The sequence below is a fragment of the Muscardinus avellanarius genome (assembly GCF_963383645.1).
Source record: "Muscardinus avellanarius genome assembly, chromosome: 3".
NCBI lineage: Eukaryota > Metazoa > Chordata > Mammalia > Rodentia > Gliridae > Muscardinus > Muscardinus avellanarius.
Genome location: NC_137788.1, coordinates 60,120,946 through 60,136,194, shown reverse-complemented (window position 1 = coordinate 60,136,194; position 15,249 = coordinate 60,120,946). Strand labels below are relative to the sequence as shown.

Below are 15,249 nucleotides of genomic sequence, written 5' to 3'. Positions count from 1 at the left end.
GCAGGTCAAACTGGCTTTTATACCAGAACCTTGAGATAAACCATCAGTCCATTAATCTACATCTTAATGCCACATAATAGGGATTCAATTCCAACACGAGTTTTGGTGGAATCATTCAAACCATAGCGTTCACTTTGCTAGTTCTGCATGTCTGCATACATTTACATGACAAGGTTTATTGCAAGAGGCTTTTTGACTGTAGAAGTTCAACTACAATGCCCTTGCCTAGCAACAGCTGCCTCCACCAATGTACTAATGCTAGCTCCTGCAATGAGCTTCCATGACCAAGGCATATTGTCTCAGAGAATATTACATGGACTTCTCTTTTTACCATTAAAGGCTTCTAATTACCTCAACATTTCCAGATGCACCTATGACCTGTCATAACCTGTGAAACCCAGACTGAAGTCTTCTGTCATTCATTTTCAATAAGTTTTTATCCAATAAATCCAATTTTTTCCAAGAGCCATCCTCTCAGTTACTTCCAAATGACAGGGGTAAGAGGACAGGAGTCTCCAAAAATTAATGTCAGCTCCAATTTTATGTTCATTAGTGCTTTGTTTTGGTGCATGCTTCCCTAGATAAAAGGACCTAGGTCTCCTCAAGGAAGGACTGAGGAAATCATTACTATTGCAAGTATTGTGTGTTTCAGGTTTTCTCTCTGGGGATCTAGTATCCCCTTCATTCACTGAGTTGTAGGTTTAGAAACTTACTCAGATCTCAAACCATGGAAAATATTATCAATTTTATCGGGGAGGCAATTATCTTACTCATCTCCCATATTTGATTATTTTTGCTTGTTGGTTTGAATAAATTGAATAATACCCTGTTGACTGCCCATTTATTTGCCTTTAAAATTTTCATGTTTTATTAAGTATAAGCATATATTTTTATATTTTACTCTGACCATTGACTCATTGCAATAATTTCTCAAGTACTATTTTTAATGAATAAGTACCTCCACTTGGCTTCTATTAAACTGGGGTGATATGATCTTCATTGTTATTATGGAGGCAAATTCTATAATAGTTTCTCTTGGTATCAGCTTTGGCCTACAGAGGACAACAACGACTGGTTTTTCAGTGATGCTAAGGATCATCTTACTGCACAATTCTTTCTGCTAAGTAAATAGAGTGAACTATAGGTCCCTTCACCCACTAGTTGGCTGTGGGTCTCCCACCTTGTAGCTACTGTTGCATGCAGACTTCTTTGAAACCTTAATCTCTCACCCTTTTCACCAGAGAATCTTTCTGCTTCATTTAACATTCTCACTATCTTCAGAATATCAAGAGATATCCTAGCATCATTTGAGCAACACCACACAGTATCCTTGTCTGTGTTGAATTTTACGTGCTGTAAGAATGTTCCCACATTGATAAATTATTTTTTAACATAGAGATCATATAGCATCATCATTCATGGCTTCCTAAGTCTCCATGGTGATATGTCTATTCTAGGCAATTAGAAATAGAAAACGGGGATTTTTACTTGGGAGTGACAATAGTCACTTTTAACATTGCTTTGGTTAGAGTTCAATCATACAAGCATAGACCACTATATAAATTCTGGGAAGTATAATCTAGTGTTGTGCCCAGGAAGAAGAGAAGAATGGTAGTTTTTATGAGTAGCTAGCATTTCCTACCAGAGTAGCACAGCCAATACTTCAAATATTTCTATGACCTATGCCACCCAGAGGAGAAGACCAGGTAAATGTAATGTTCTATAGGATGCTGAGGCTTTTGCTTCTGATCCAATTATAGTTTTTCAGTAAGCTAATGTAGATCTCAGAAAGGGACAGTTTTCCTAAGTGATGTAGACCTAGGGCTTAGAACCAGGTAAGAATAAATAGCTTTTCTAGCTCTTTTTTCCATTAGCCCAGCCTTAAATTTGATCCTGTGCATATTTAACAATGACTGTCAGGAAAGGTCAGTATAAGGAAAAGCAAGGGAAACGAAAGAAAAACAGAGGCAAAGAGAAAGGATATAAGAAAGGAGAGAGAGCACTTGCTCCAAGTGCTGACAGGCACATCTGAGTCCTTATCAAGATAGAAGCTATATTCTCCACCAATGGCAGAAGAACGCCTCAAATTATGAATTTAGACAGATGATTGTTGCCAAGATTCTGAATCTGAAAACTCCTTTGCTCAACATGGTAAAAACATCATTCTCTGGAAAAAGAATTCAATAGAATATCATTGATATTGACATCAATTAATTCTTTGCAATGGAGAGGAGGCATGAGATCTTTCGAAGGATACAGGTGGACTACAAATTGCAGGCAACAAGATAATCAGCAATAATGAATTTGTCTATTCTATGGCCTCTTTACTAAAAGGCGAGAACAATCATAGTAATTTTGCAGTACTTTTATGGTCTATAAAAAGAGTTTGCTTTCATGAGAATCTGAAAGCTCACCAAGTACTGTGTGCATGTACAACCCTATCACTCAAAACGACATTATGATGTTTGACTACAATGCACTAATGAAAGTATATTAAATTAAAAAGGATAAACAGAAAAAAACTGTATTGCCTGCAATAGCTCTCTTGTTATATATTTTTTAAAATATGCCCTTAAAAATAAAAAGTTTTAACAGTAAAATTCAACTGGTTAACAAAATAACAAAATGTGAAAATATCCTCTCACTACTGATCATTTAACTGACATTGCTTTTTGAGATGTCTTAAAAGCCCAGTGTTGAAAGGTGTGTCGTTTTCAATTATTTATGATAACACACAGCACTGAGATGAGTATCTATGTATACTTTTCTATGAATACTTCTTTAATGGCATCCTTTGAGTCAATTCGAAGAAGTATTATTTCTTGAAAGAGCCATGTTTGGAGTCTTTGAAACATATTGTCAAAGTAAATTGTAGGGAAGTTACAATAATTTACAATCCTTCTCTGGGTCCGAAATCCCTGTTTCCCTTTAGCTGTAATAGCATGAGATGTTACTAGTCTTTAAGAAAGAAAATACATTATTAATTTAACTTATAATACCTTTTGTTACTTGTGTATATGAACCTTATAAATTTTGTATTTTTCTGTAGTAGATCATCTATTCATAAACTTTAGACCATCTTTAAATCATTTTTATCATTTTATTCTTGATTTCTAAAAGCCTTTAAGATAGTTTATTTATTATTTTCCTTTAACATTGTATGCATATCTATCTACAGTTTTGCTATAAAGCTGCCTTTTAGTTTTGTGCCGTCAAACCTACCAATCATGCTTCTTGTTACATTTGCTTTTTTCTTTGCTTATCAACATATTTGTATGCCAAGATCATATAAATTTTCACCTTTGTATATTTCTAGCCCTTTTATGATTTATTTTAGCTATTAAATTATTAATCAGTCTAGAATATATTTAGGAGAAAGATAAGAAGTGGGATTAAACTTATGGTTACCCATTTGGGGAATATAGCGTTTAAATTTTTTTTTTATTCCCCACCATTTTTAAATTCTAACTTTATAGTATCATAAATTGAAAAATTGGAAATAAATACCTCAAGTAAAATATGATATAATCAACTTTTGCAATAAAATATAGATTTGTAACTAAACATATTAGCAATGAATAACTGATATAATTAAAGCTATATATTTTTCAAATATTCAAAAATTACATTTAGGATATAAAAGATAAAAATACTTTTATATCTTGCAATGGTCATATCTCTATATTAGAACATAGCAATATATTCCATCTTTCTTTCCTTTCTTCCTTCCTTCCTTCCTTCCTTCCTTCCTTCCTTCTTTCCTTCCTTCCTTCCTTCCTGAAGAACCCAGGGGCATTCTACCTCTAAGCCTCACTCCCAGCCCTATTTTTTATTCTTTATTTTGAAATAAAGTCTCACTAAGTTGCAAAGGACCTTACTAAGTAGCTGAGGCTGGCCATGAACCTGGGATCCTTCTGTCTCTGCCTCCCAAGTACTGGAATTACAAGTGTGTACCACCATCCCCAGCTATATTTCATTCTTTTGGCCTGTTCTGTGTGTTATAATTTTCTTAAATGAGTATATATACTTTATTATAATGGAAAACATCTTGTATCACCTTTAAAAATATGATCATCATGCCTAGTGGTAGTCTGTATCTTGAGGGGGAATGATTATTTTAAAAAGTGAGTTTGAGGCACTACAGTTTTCAGCAAAAGAAGGAATTCAGATATTTTGGTTGTCTTGCATTGCTATTAGAGTTTCCATGCTAATCTGAGAAGGAGGAATTAGCCAGCATCATCCAGCACAGTTCAGCACTTCTGAGCCTTCTCCTCCACCCATAACCATTTGTCCTAAGGGCTCCCATTTTACTCTATTATGGCAAGCTCCAATGCTTGCCTAAGGTCTGAAGAGGTCAATTTGCTGTAGAAAAATCGATGAGGTACTGTTCCTACAGAGTACTTAAGTTTTGAGGGAGCCTTAAACAAGGCTTGTACGGAATTGTTCACAGGGTGGTTTTAAAGGGGTCTGTACTTTGAGAAATTGTCAGTACTGGAACTCACATTGATCTATGACAAGTAACAATTCACTGAAATTGCATCAGGTACTTGTACAAGTGTGACTGTCATAAGGAAAAAAGAAAACCATAACTAAACCAGAGGGAAAGTACCTCTTAAAGGAAATCTAGTGTCCTGCTCTATCCAGAAGATTATTATAAAGAAAGCCAGGGTGTCAAGCAGAGGGTGCATTGTCTGAGATGTTCTTTCCCTTATGTTTTTCAACACCCTGTCAGAGCTGACACTTTTTTTAGAGAAACTGTGAAGCAGCCACTAAATGCCCACACTCCCTTGGGGTCCTCAAATTCACCCACTTCTTCACTCCACTTAAAGAAGAGCAGTTTCCATTTGCCCGAACAAATGGAGAGTCTCATTCCAAACTCTGGTTGGGGTAAAAATAACTCAGTGGTCCCCAAATAGTACTGTTCCTTTTCTTCTACATAGGCCATCCCTCCTCAACCAGGTATCTGGGTAGGTGTCTGACATCTTAAAAATCATATCCATGCTAAGATAGAAGAATCACAGGTTCACCACCAGCCTCAGACACTTAGCAAGTGTCTCGGCAACTTAGTGAGACTATGTTTCAAAATTAAAAATAAAATAGGGGTAGAGATATTTCTAGAGGTGGAAAACCTTGGCTTAATCCCCAGTAACACACACACACACACACACACACACACACACACACACACCATATCCATGAGCTAGGTGTGGTGGAATACCCCTCTTATCCCAGTACTTGGCAGGCTAAAACAGCAGAATCACAGATTCGCAGCCAGCCTCAGCTACTTAGTGGAATCCTGTTTCAAAATAAAGAATAAAAAAATAGGGATGGGAGTGTAGGAGGTAAAATTCCTCTGGGTTCCATCCCCAGTACCCCCCGCCCAAGAAAAAATCATGCTGAGTATGGTGGCATATGCCTGTAATCCCAGTACTTGGGAGGATGGGACAGGAGGATCAAAGGTTTGAGGTCATGCTAAACAAATAGTGAGACTTATATCAACCTAGCAAGACCCTGTTTCCAAACAAAAAATAAAACAGCGTTGAAATGTAGCCCAGAGGTAGAATGCCTCTGGGATCTATCTACAGTAACACACACACACACACACACACACACACACACACACACACGTGTATGTGTGTTCATATTTATTTTTATTTTTTTCCAAAATCCCATTGAACTGACAGTAAAGGATGTTTTAGACATAAGTATGTAGGATGAGGAGAGAAGCAAGGAGAATGTCAGCAACAAAATGAAGGTGTAAAACCAGAAGGATGCGTAGCAAGTAATTAAAGAGATCTTAGAAAAACAAGTCGAAGGCTGGCAGGGTTGAAAGCTGAGAATGGATCAAGCTGGGACCACAAAAGCCCAGCAGGCTCAGAAAGTGCCAACCTCTATACTCTAAAAGACAGGGTGAAGTGCTAAACTTAGGAAGCTGGTTGAACATCTTTTTAGAAATCACCTATAAAGATAAAATCACTCACAGTGCTGGTGAAAACAGGTATTACTCCCTTCCTTTGCAATAAATTGAAAAATATTTATTTCTGAAAATATAAAAACAGTCTTTGTAATATGGCTTGCCCAATAGAAAAGAGTTGTGCTGTGTTTCATGGAAAGGTGTAAATGAGCATGTACTTAGATACTGAGTCCCTGAGCACTTTTCCTCTTTCTGCTTCCAAAACACTGACCACCAATCCTTGACCTTCCAGACCGGAAATTGGTAGCAACCTCCCAGGGAACCTACAGTGCCCTAGAGGAAAGACTTAACAATATTAACATTGACGTATTTTCAAATGAATGACCCAGCTGGGTCAATTTAGTGAAACTTGCAGTCACTAATGCCTACTAGATATACAGAAAGCCTTCAATCAGGTTCTATAGTCACAGATTATCAGATATTTGATAGTTCTCATAGTAAGACAAAATAGTGTTCCATGAAGTTATAATTCCCAATTATGTGTGACTGTATTTCTCTCTTGCTCTTTCATTTTGTGTTTTTGTGTTTGCGCACGTGTGCATGTGTGTGTGATAAATAGTGGCTACCAATATAAAAACTACTCTATATTGAAAATCATAATCAAAATATTTGGAAGTCTGTGGCATAATGTTGATAGTAACCAGAACAACAAAATGGATGGAAATATCCTGTAAATAAACAAAACAAAACAAAAATAAAACAGACTCTAAGCAAGTAGAAGGAAACTAAAATTAATTATGAGTAAAATAATTTTACTAAGAAAAATTGTAATTGCATTAGTAAAGCATATTACAAACAAAAAAGAAACACAAGACAAAAATGGCCTTACAAGTTAAGCAGATACAATAGCAATTTAAATTCCATAAGCAATAAAAAGATAATTTGAAGAATTTTTCTGTAAAGTAAAGCAAAATAATATATAATTTTTTTACCACTTATTAACTTTACATGTAGTAAGTTATGCAATTCTCAGTATAAGCCATGAGGTAGGCATTAATACCATATTGCAGATGAGGAGACCGGAGAAGAGAAAGATTACATAATTTGTGAATGTTCACACAGAATAAGGGGTAGACCCATGACTCAAACTTACTACAAATCTCTTGCAAACCAAAATTATATTATATTTCTGTTCTTTTCTGATTTCCCATTCTATTAATTCATACATGAGACATGTTCTAGAGGCTTCAGATTTTTTTTAAATAGATGAACTATAAATGCATTCAACAAATAAATCTGCTGAGCCAAACATCTTATCAAACAGTGAAGATAACAGATGAATAAACTGCCACTTTATATAAGTTAAATTTACGTCTGCTTCTTTTGCTATGCCATCTCTGAGGGGAGTAATAACTTATTTTCCTCAAGAATAAGAAACCATCTAAAACTCACAATACAATTTTTTTACATAGTAGCTACTCAAAAAAACTTGGAAATGATTTAAAATCAGTTGCCTATTTTACAAGGTTAAAATCTGAGTCTCTAATAGCTAGCAAGCCCTTTTCCCATCCCCCCAATTGCTCTTTGATGTCTTGCTGACCACACTTAACTCAGTTCTTTCATCTTTTTTGCCAAGTGGCCTCCTCATCTGAGCACAAGAGATGAATGTCTGTTCATTAAGACCTGGCTTCAAGATAAGCATGGCAGTCCCAGTGGAATTCTGTGCTGCATCTCTCTGTGGGAGACTTTTGGCTGCCCTCAAGGAATCCACTCATTCAGCTCCATCTCCCTGGCCAACCACTGCTCCTACTTAATCAAACTTGGCAGGCAGTAAGTCAGTTCTCCAAAGGAAAAGCTTTATATATTTTTTCCTGGGGCTCTGCCTAGAGATGGAGGGCCTGGAGTTACACTCTAAGTCTTTTCTCATTCTTAGGGAACACTAGATACAAAAACAAAGTGGGAAGGTGGTGATTTGCTTCAAATGCAAGCTCTTGATAACTTGTGAAACTAAAGCCATGACGGGACTATCAAGAGGGCCCTCTATTCTACCATCAGAGTCTAGGGCAAGACACTTATTCTAATGTGACGCAGTTTCTCTTTCATTAAATAAGGCAATAGGACTAAAGCCATGATTCTAATGTATATTCTTCAGAACCCTGGAGTTTTACTGAAGTATCTTCATGAACAACTGAAGTAGAAGGCTTAGGGAGGCTGAGTAAGAAAGGCACAGATGCCCCCCTTCCTGAGTCAATCTGAGAAACTTTATTAAAAACTATTGTTATATATTTCAAGATGAACTGGGTGGCACCATGCCTATAATCCAAGGACTTTGGAGGCTAAGACAGTAGCATTGCAGGTTCTAGGCCAGTGGGTGGTAACATAGTGAGACCCTCTTTCAAGAAAAAATTAAAAGGGGTAGAAGTATAACCAAAATGTAGAGTACCTCTGGATGGTTCTATCCCCAGTAAAACACACACACACACACACACACACACACACACACACACACACACACACACTTACACACATATACACACACACTATAGACATATGATAGATATGTGTGTATAATGTTTGTTGAAGGTTCTGCTACAGAAAAAGAAAATATCAGATTTCATGATCTCTAACAATTTTACCAGTTCTTTCAATTTTCAATGATCTCTCTCTCTCTCTCTCTCTCTCTCTCTCTCTCTCTCTCTCGTTTCCTTGTGTACAGGTGATACATCTTAGAAACAAAATCTCTTCAAATTATCTTTTTTTTAAATGAGTGATGCTTACCTGAGTATCAAAATGGTAATTTTAAATTTTAAATTATGCATTCATCCTCTCCCTATGATTAAGATATTATCCATTGTCAGTACAAAATTGTATGTTTTAACTAGAGATTTTATAAAACCAAAACAGGGTCCATTATAAGTAATTGGTCCCATTTCTTTCCCATAGAAAAGAAAAGTAAAAAGGGAAGAGAGAAAGAGGATAAAAGAAGCCGGGCGTGGTGGTGAACGCTTGTAATCCCAGAATTCGGGAGGCTGAGACAGGAGGATCATGGTTCGCGGACAGCCTCAGCTACTTAGTGAGGCCTTCTGCAACTCAGTGAGACCCTGTTTCAAAACAAAGAATAAAAAATTGGGCAGGGTGTGTAGCTCAGAGGTCGAATGCCCCTGAGTTCCATCCCCAGACCTAAAAAAAAAAAAAAAAAAAAAAAAAAAAAGAGGATAAAAGAGTGGGAGATGGAGAGAGAGTAGCTCCTGCTGAGTAGCCACTCAGCTCCATGACTGAATGGAAGGTAGGTTGTATAAACTTTACTCATAAGGAATCTGTAGTTCTTCAAGATTAGGTAAATATTCCAAGGCCTCACAATATGTGGGTGTCGGGGCCAGAATTTGAATTAAACTCTAGAACATGTTTTAGCCTTATTTTATATTCACCCTGCTTTCTAAACAGAATGCCTAACTATGACTTTGCTGGTTTCCTTCTATGAAAGTACTTAATAAAACTTTTAGGTTGTCAATTAGCTCCACTCGGTCATTTATCTGTCAGTTTTCTATACTAAGCAATTTTCTCACAAGCTCTTCCTGAACAATATCAGTTCCTCCCCTGTTTATCCTAGAACCCATGTTTTTCCCACTTTCAATGATAACTCCAGCTCAATACTGCTTCCTGACATATAGATTCATTCAGGGCATCTATATGCCTGAGTGTCTTAAGGTTTGTCACAATTGACAAAATTCAAAACAAAACTCATGATTTCTCCCCAAATATCCCCAAAATAGCATCTCTGCCATTTCCCATCTCAATTAACGCCATTCACCAAAGTGAAGAACCGCAAAATCTGCCTTTACTCTTGTCTCCTCCAGTCTTCACATCTAGCCATCATCAATTCCTGCCAAAGTAGACTCTTCTTTGTCTCTTTACTCTTTTATCCCTCATTTATTCTTTTACTTTTTTTTTCTTTTGGCTGTGATCACTCAGAGCACTATTTTTATACTTTTATTGGTGCCTTACAGTCTCACATGATAATTTGGTTGATGATGATAGTGACATACATGCACTCCGCACTTGGTGGGCTTTCCCCCGCCCCCTCCCACTCCCCTCTTCCCCATAGGAGATACTGAGATCGGCATTGCTATTCTCACACATGTACATGTCAGTGAAATTGTTTCCTCTTCCCAACTCTCCCTCCCCACAACAACTTCCCTCACTCCACCAGGGTTTTTCCTCCATTATCTGAAGTTTCTCTGATGCCCCAATTATTCCCCAGCTTCCTCATATGACCCTTCACATTCTGTGACTGGCTAATCTCACTTAACAGTGTTCTCCAGATCCATCCATTTTTTTCTGAAAATGGTATCATTGTGTTCTTCTTTATTGTTGAGTAGAATTCCATTGTATGTATATCCCATAATTTTGTGATCCATTAATCTGCTGATGGACATATGGGTTGATTCCATAAATTGGCTAACATAAATTGTGCTGCTATATAAACATGGATATGCATGTATTACTATTATCTGATTTCAGTCCCTTTGGAAAGATACTCAAGAGTGGTATAGCTGAATCATATGGTGGTTCTATTTTCAGTTTTCTGAGGAAAACTGGATTGGGTTATTAGGGTTTTTTTTTAGTTTTAAGTCTTTTAAGTACTCTGTATATTCTAGATGTCAATCCTCTACCAGGGGAATGGCTAGCAAAGATCTTCTCCTATTCTATAGCCTCTCTATCTAGAATCTTGATGGCTTCCTTTGATGAGAAGAAACTTTTTATTTTCATACTGTTCTATCTATTAATTCTTGTTTTAATTTACTGAGCTTTGGGGGTCTTATTGAGGAAGTTTATATATGTGTCTATTTGTTGGAGTGTTAAATCTCTGCTTTCTTCTAATAATTTCATAGTGTCTGGTCTAATTTCCAAGTCTTTGATCCATCTTAAGTTGACTCTTATGCAGAGTGCCTCTCAGAGTATTATGATAGGTTTCAGTTGACTTTCTGTTTCAAGTATTTTTTTCATTTACTTCAATTTCTAAAAACAACGGTGATTATACTTAAGCTGGACATGTTGGCAGATGCCTATAATCCCAAAACTTGGGAAGCTGACACTGAAAGATTGCAGGTTTGAGGCCAGCCTCAGGAACTTTGTGAGATCCTGTTTCAAAATAATACTAACAAAACAAAATAAAATAGGTGAGAAGTATATTTTGTAGGTAGTATATCACTGGGTTCAACCCCTAGTACCATAAAAAATGTATCCCTTCTCTGTTTAGAAATTTTCAAATTGGACATCCCCAACTTTTAGAAATTCTCTCCTTCCTTGGTCTTCAAGTTAGATGAGGGTACGGGATTTTCCTAGATCTAACTCCTATGGCAACTCTTTCTTATTTTATTCATTGGCTAGACTTGATATTAATTATTTTCTCTTTTTTCCCCATAACTTTTTCTTTTTGTTCATTACTATTTAACCTATGTATTTTCTCTATTTCTATGACTGTAACTAATACTCATATGTTGATAACACCTACATCTATCTTTCAGCCTTGACATCTCATCCAAGCTTCAGATCCGTATTTCTGCTGAACTCGTTATTTTTTCCAAAAAACCCACTCTTCTAAAGTATAATTCTCTCTAAACAATTTCATAAGTTATTCATTCTCCCAAGTTAGAAGTTTAGAAATAAAACTATATCTCTCCTAATCTTTCAGTCTTGGATTCAAACTTGCCATCTACTACCTTTAAATATCCCTTAGGAAGATCATTTTTAAATTCAGATTTTTTTAATCCTCTCTGTGATTATCTTTGTTCATTTATTTATTATTTAATCTCTAGCTTTTAAAATTTCAATTGTGAATAGTATGAAATTGGACTTATCATACATAGCGTTTCCAAATTCTTATTATTGAATAAAAGCTGTCTGGTGCAGTCCATCTTGCTTCATACAATACCACTAATCATACAATACCACTAATCAAGAAAATAGAAGCTGGTGATTGGATTACTCAGTATATGGTAGCAATATGGCCATATTTACCAGTGAGTGAATTTGTTAAGTATAAATGTTCATTATTTTCATTCAGCACTTCAGGATCAGCAAAGCATTTTACCTCTTTTTCACCAGCAACTGAATGAGCAAATTAAATTAGACCCTGGTTTATAAACACAACCTTACTGGATTCAAGGGTGCAAAAGCAGGATGTCTTATCCCTAGCCCATATTCTGCTCTTCAAACCATATTTTTCAAGTATTAAACTACTGCACTGGGAAGAGGATATATATATCTATATATATATAGATAGATATATAGATATATAGATATAGATATATTTATATATAGATATATATATAGATATATATTTATATATCTATATTTATATATCTATTTATATATATATATATCTATATATAAATATATATATATATATCTATTTGTTGTTACCATAATGAAATACCTGAAAATAGATAACTTACAAAGAAAAATGGTATATTTAGCTTATAGAATTGGAAGCTAAAATCCAAACAACATGGCACTAACTATAGCAAGGACCTCATGACTTATGGAATTGCAAAGGGGGATATATGTAAAGGGGAAATCACATGGTGAGAGAGAGAGAGAGAGAGAGAGGGAGAGAGAGAGAGAGAGAGAGAGAGAGAGAGCACATAATTCAAGGTTCAGGGTTGCTCTATTATAATAAACCTCTTGTAAGAACTAACTGGGGCCATACAAGAATATATATATATATATATATATATATATATTATACTATTACATAAGAATACATGTGTATATATTTATTCATATATCATTACATAAGAATATATATATAGCAATGAGATATATAATATTCCCGTCAATGATAGACCATATGTACAACAATGGCTCCATAGTATTATAACAGAGTTGGGAAATTTTATCATCTAGCAATATTGTAGTTGACCTACCAGAGCAGAATGCAGTACTCAAGAATGGACTAAATGAATGATGTGTGCATGTATGCCTCTACCATCTTGTACTCCATTAAGATGTATAACTATAATGCGCCAATAAAAAACCCTACTGCATGTCTGTCATATAAAAAGATAGAACATATAAAATGTGCAGTATAACATATTAGATAATAATAAATGACTATATTATTGGTCAATATATTTAGAAGATTATATTTTATCATTATTTTAAAGTATGTTTTTTCTATTTATATAAAAATGTTTGCTGTAAAACAGCATGCTATGTTAACTGGCACCAGACTCATATATATTATGTTTACTTCATATCTCAATTGCATTGAGAAGCCATGTTGAGGATTGACCTATACCATTTAAGTCTCTGTGAGAATATACTATAATATTCATACAAAGGCAAAAATCACCTTACTGAATTTATCAGAATTTGTCCCTGTTGTTTAGTGACACATGACTGTATTTATATTAACATACATATGTATGTGCATATATATGTATATACATATATGCACTTAGCTTTTGTTTTTTTAAAAAAATTTTATTGGTATATTGTAGTCATACATCTTAATGGAGTACAAGATGGCAGAGGGATACATGCACACATCACTCAATTAGCCCTTACCCAAATGTCTTTTATACAGGACTTGTCCCTTTTTTTCTTTTTCATCAGAAATCCCAGGGAAAAAAGAGGAAAGTTTCAGGGAAAAAGGTTTTCACCTCTAATTCCTAACACTATAAATCAGGAAAGAACCTAGTGTTTTTGAGACCATATGCTTGTGCTAATTTGGGAGTCTTTTTTATCAAAAAACAAAATTCTAAATATCAAAATATTCTAAATACAACATAAACTACACATTAAAAAATCTGAATTATACGATAATATAAATATTTCAGAACATTAACATTTTTCTTAGCTAATGTTCTAACATATCTTTTTAATATCTTTTCTCCTAAAGTTTGGGGCTACAATTTTTTTATCTGCTTATGTGTTCTTCCTTTATTTCCTATATCATGTACACACCAGTAATTTTTGTACATATTTATCTTATTTGCTTGATTATTAGAATACCAAAAAAAGTCTACCTCTTGGTCTTCTTTTGGGGCAGTATCTACAATCATGTTGGGCATGGCAATGAAATTTGAATACATGTTAGATAAAGGAATGAACCCCTTTTGTTGAGACAGACAAAGCTAACATGCCTGGAGCCTGGAAGTCAAGGCCAATTCCTAGCCCAGGCTCATTCTTCAGTCACCTGCCTCCCTTTCTTTCAGCATAACAGATGCTGCTGTGTCCTTTGCCAAGGACTTCCTGGCAGGTGGAATGGTGCTGCCATCTCCAAGACTGTGGCAGTGCCTATTGAGCAGGTCAAGCTGCTGCTGCGAGTATAGCATGTCAGCAAGCAAATCACCATGGACAAGAAACACAGGGGGATAATAGACTGCTTCGTCCATATCCACAAGGGGCAGGGAGTTCTGTCCATCTGGCATGGTAACCTGGCCACTGTCATCAGATACTCCTCCCTCTCCCCAAGCTCTCAACTTTCCCTTCAAAGATAAATACAAGCAGACCTCCCTGCTTTGTGTGCACAAGACGTCACAGTGCAGGAAGCCTGGCACTGGGTGGTGCTGGTGTGGCCATTGTGTTTTGAAGATCCTCTTAATTTTGTCTGCACCCATGTATCAGCTGATGTGGGTAAAACTGGAACTGATAGAAAATTTAAAGGCCTCTGTGACTGCCTGTTTAAGATCTACAATTCCAATGGGATTAAGGGCCCATACCAAGGCTTTAATGTGTCTGCACAGTATCATCACCTGCAAAGCTGCCTACTTTGGCATCTATGACACTGCAAAGGGAATGCATCAAGAGATCCCAAGAATACTAACATCTTCATCAGCTGGAGGGTCCCATCATCCATCACTGCTGTTGCTGGGCTAACTTTCTGTCCATTTGACACTTTTTGCTGCTGCGAGATGATGTGGTCAGGGGACAAAGGAACTGACATCATGTAAAAGAGCATGCACCATTGTTGGAGGAAGATTGCTCATCATGAAGAAAGCAAAACTTTTGTCAAAGTTTTCCCCCCAATATTTTCAGAAGTATGAGTGGTGCTTTTGTGCTTGCCTTGGATGCTAAATTATTTCCTGGCTATTTCCCTGTGGACAGGCATGTTTTATTACATAATGAATCATGAACATTCTGGACAGACTCTTGGCTGTCTATCAGTGGCCACTATTTACTTGTTGAAAATGGGAAGGGATAATATTTATTTGACTAGTTTTCTCTTAACATCATTCCTATGAGAATGATAATAATGATGGAACTCATTTATATTGTTAAATTCAGTCACTCCTGAAAAATACCAAATTTGAAGAAATAAAAATATC

At 35.9% G+C, this 15,249-nt stretch overlaps 1 pseudogene across 1 annotated transcript in view; it reads left to right on the top strand.

Annotated features, from left to right (window-relative positions):
- The window catches only part of LOC308260113 (ADP/ATP translocase 2-like), a 33,259-nt pseudogene extending 18,385 nt beyond the window's left edge, over positions 1 to 14,874 (top strand). Inside the window, exon 3 of the transcript in view lies at positions 14,137 to 14,874. The product of the transcript in view is annotated as an ADP/ATP translocase 2-like (transcript). The remainder of the gene's footprint in view (positions 1 to 14,136) is intronic.
- The last annotated feature ends 375 nt before the right edge of the window (positions 14,875 to 15,249 follow it).